Here is a 4,443-nt window from a genome sequence, read left to right as displayed (position 1 = left end):
GAATCCACCTGCCAATGCAGGGGACACGGGTTCGAGCCCTGGTCCGGAAGCTCCCACATGCCACAGAGCAACTAAGCCCGTGCGCCACAACTACTGAGCCCGCGTGCCACAACTACTGAAGCCCGTGCACTCTAGAGCCTGTGCTCTGCAACAAGAGAAGCCACCACAATGAGAAGCTGGCACAGCGCAATGAAGAGTGGCCCCTGCTCGCTGCAACTAGAGAAAGCCCGCACGCACCAACGAAGACCTAACGCAGCCAAAATAAATAAATAAATTTAGTAAAAAAAAAAAAAAAGAGCATTAAAATAGATAACCAACGAGGACCTACTGTATAGCACAGGGCACTATACTCAATATTCTGTAACAACCTAAATGGGAAAAGAATTTGAAAAAGAATAGATACATGTATATGTATAACTGAATCACTTTGCTGTACACCTGAAACTAACACAACATTGTTAATCAACTCTACTCCAATATAAAATAAAAATTAAAAAACAAACAAATGAATAAATCTACTGACCTTCCCAGATTGAATCACAGCATCAGTGTCTCCCTGAAGCCTTTCATGTACCCCTGGGTCTGCTTTAGATGGTGTTCCTCTGTGGTCACCCAATTGGAATCCTCCTCTCTGCTTGGGGTAGATTGTATAGTTGAACCAGAAGGGGTTCTGATGTCAGGCAGAACTGGGTAAAATCATGACTCAGCCTTTACCTGCCATGTGATATTGGACAACATATTTAACCTCCTTTAGCCTGAGCTCCTTCACATAAATGTGGGAATATTGATGCCATTTTGCAAGATTGTTGTGAGGGGCAGAGTGAATTTATGCAAAGGCTCATCTGATGACAGGAAGATATAGGTGTTCAATAAGAGGTAACGGAATTTTTAGAGAATGGAGATTGTTTTCTCCATTCTCATAGCCTTGCTACTTAGTCAAATAAAAGTAGTAATGCTTTTTACACAGGTTTTTCTTCTGTGGCATGACATCATTCTCTAGACTTCTGTATCGAATTTTACCTGTTCTGTGTCTCATTCACTTCACGCTGTGCTCTCTCTCAGCTAGCTATTTGGATGGACAATCTTGATTGTGGCTTAATACCAAAGCTTGCTGCCATGTGTCCAGTGGTCCTTTAGCGGCTTGCCTCCAAGGTGAATCCAATGGTGACATCCAGGCACTATATTAGGAAGAGCACAGTTATAGGAAACTCAGCCTGAAAACTTGGCATTCTCAAATCAACTATATAGGTAGTTTCTACTACCACTGGTGTGAGTTGTGTCTGGCCAGCACGGAGCGGAGAAGAGCAGTTAAGCGGACGTTGCTCCTGAGGGCAGCACCAGCCTGCATCAGAGACAGTGGGTGGTTTCACAATTTTAACAGTGTCACCCCCTCTTATGAGTGACCTCTCTTTAAAGGCACTTCGCCCATACTGCTTTTTATGATGCCTTCTTTTGAAATTGTAAGTAGCATTTGTCCTATGGCAGCGTCTTGTCAATGCAAATTTTTGAATGAACGAATGAATCCATGATTTTTGCCCAAGTCTGATAATCTTCCCAAGCATCTAATTTTATGTCATTTTGTTTAATGAGGTATAATCAAACATTTTCTTTTGCTTCTTGGGAAACATTTAGATGGCAAGAACCACAGATCAACTTGATTGTTCCATAAAGATATAAATGCTACTGGCAGAGATCACTTATTTAGAAGATGTTTCTGGAACATGGTACTGCATGAATGTGATAAGCTGATGTATCCAGGTGAGTGAAATACATGTCAGAAATATCTCCTATAAAAATTCAGTGCTGCCCGTCTCCTTTAGTTCCTTTCAGCAACAAGCTGGAAGTGTGCTTGGTTTCAGCTTTGTTTCTTTTGACGCTTTGCTTTTTATCAGCAACAAGAGATGTGTTGTTTTATCTTCTGTTTTTAATCTGTTTTAAACCTACCTCCCCACCCCCGATGCCAAGAACAAATTAAAGGTCTCCTTTTCTTGATAGCTAAGATTGTTATCCCAGGAAATGAGTCAGTGAAAATGTGTCTGCATAAAATAACAGTAGCAAAATCTGTTCTTAATGAAATGCATTGTTCTAGCAAGAGCCCGGAGCTCAGCAAAGAGGTCAGATGATTCTCCCAGATCACTACGGCCAAAACTTTTGCCAATCAAGTCAAGATGCCAAGTTATATACCTGGGAGGAGATACTTCCGAAAGTACCTCTTCAATAAGCCTATTTGGGATGAAAAAAAAATGGCCACAGTTCCTTTGTCGTGCCCCTGATTGGGAGTTAGAGTTTATCTTCCCCTGGAATCTGTCCTGTCCTGTGACTGCTTCACCAACAGAAGGCAGCTCAAGTGACACTTGCCTATGTGGATGTAAGCATTAAGGTCTGGAAGCTTCATTTTGGGGAGCCCTAAGTTGCCATATAAAAAATCTGGCCACCCTGGAGAGACCACATGACACTACATGGAAAGAAAGTCCAATCCATCCCAATGTCCAAGGGAAACCTCTAAATAATTTCAGTCTCATTCCCCTCCTGATTACAGTCTATCACAAAAACTTACGACCTATGGGTTTGGCTTTGGGATGGGTAGAATCTGGAAGGGACTCAAGGGGATTGTTAGTGAGACCTGGAAGGACAGAGAGAAAATCGTCATTGGAGGTTGGAGAAGAGGTGACCCAAGTTACCTGTGGCTGAAAACTTGGCAGAAAGTTGATAGTGTCGACTGAAAAAAAATGTACGACCTGAAAGTTGAAAATTATGTTTTATTCAGCAGACTTTCTGGAAGACATCCTCTCAGATGGCTCTGAGGGACTCCTCCAAAGAGGTCAGGGAGGAGCCAGGACATGCAGGAGTTTTGGCAGAAAAAACCAGGCAATTGGAACATCAAAGATGACTGTTTATTAAAGAAACCCAGGCATCTCAAGTTAATGAGTTAGCGCTTTTCTCTGTATGGGAAGATGCAAGAGTCTGGGCTCACTGAAATCATTTCTTTGATATGCACCTTAACCATCTAGGGCCAATATCCTCTTTCTACCCATCCTGAATCCCTTCAGGGTGCACAGTCAGGGGAGCTACAATGGCTGGTGGCTTGATGGCTGCAACATCCTTTGTTTACTGATCTAGCAGGCCACATTCTTCATCTGCAAAAGTATGGAAAATAGGGGACTTCCCTGGCAGTCCAGTGGTTAGGACTCTGCACTTCCACTGCAGGGGGGCCCAGGTTTGATCCCTGGTTGGGGGACTAAGATCCCACAAGCCGTGCGACCAAAAAAAAAATATGGAAAATAGAAAATACACCTAATGAACTTGTGGTTAGAGCTTAATGCATACATTCACTATACCTCTCTCAACATCCTTGCAAGGATGGCATCAATATCCTTATTACCGAGGTGAGGAAATTCAAACTACAAGAGATGAAATATCTTTGCCCCATATCACACAGCTGGTAAGCGGCAGAGTCATACTTACAACGCGTTTGGGGTAAGGGGATTGCCAGGTGGAATAAAAAGTTCCAGTGGGTTTCTTTTAGCTGTAAATGAAAAGATATCAGTGGTGAAAGAGGAACTAAGAAAGAAATTATTGAGTTTTTGAGAGAAGTTAAAGGAGATATTTCTTAGCAGGAAGCTCTTAGAAACTCAGCCGGTGTGTCGCACAAGATAAAAGGAAAGGTTCTCTTGTAAGAGGGTGACTGGCAGTAGCTAGGCTGTCTCACACGTGGCCAGTGCCTTGAGCCATTATGCAAATGATTTAGTTGGACCAGAATCATGCTCCACAGAAAGGCTTTGGATTTCTGTTTCAGTGACTACATCATGGCCAACACAGGGAGACCTCCTCCAGGCTGATAAATCCCTGGAAATGCCATGGAGTAAGCTCTTCAAAGCACGAGACCTACAGGTTTTCCAGACTAGCTGCACAATGGACCAAAAAGGCACCTTGAATAACGAGCCCCGTTCCTACAGAATAGTTGATGAGTTCTCAAACTCTGCCCCTCGGTGTGGAGAACTCCACTGGTTTTGCTGCTGGTACTGGAGTCCCCATGCTGGAGGCTGTGATCTCTGCCCAGGACACCCACTGACCTTCCCACCCTCCAGACGAAGCACTGGCTCTGCAATCTGAATCAAAACCCAAGAATGGGACGAAAACCAGCCCCCCTTCAAAGGAGCCCAGCAATGAGGCAATATGGTGATGGATTAACAGGAGCTTCCCAAGGAGAGATGGATGGGGTGAGCTTTGGAGAAATTTGGCCCATATAGCAACTGGGGGAAGTGGGTTCCAGGAGGCAGCTGTCCACCTAACTGAAACAGAAAGTGCCTCTTTAGAACCAGATTCCTCCATGGTAATCGACCTCCAGCTACTGGAGAGAACTGATCAGGGAGCTGCCTGACCTTGCATTCCTGTGTCCTGCTTTAACAACCTATAAGGAAAAGGTAGGCTAAGGGTGAGACC

The sequence above is a fragment of the Balaenoptera ricei genome, chromosome 17, assembly GCF_028023285.1.
Source record: "Balaenoptera ricei isolate mBalRic1 chromosome 17, mBalRic1.hap2, whole genome shotgun sequence".
NCBI classification, from domain to species: Eukaryota; Metazoa; Chordata; class Mammalia; order Artiodactyla; family Balaenopteridae; genus Balaenoptera; species Balaenoptera ricei.
This window is presented reverse-complemented; position numbering follows the sequence as displayed.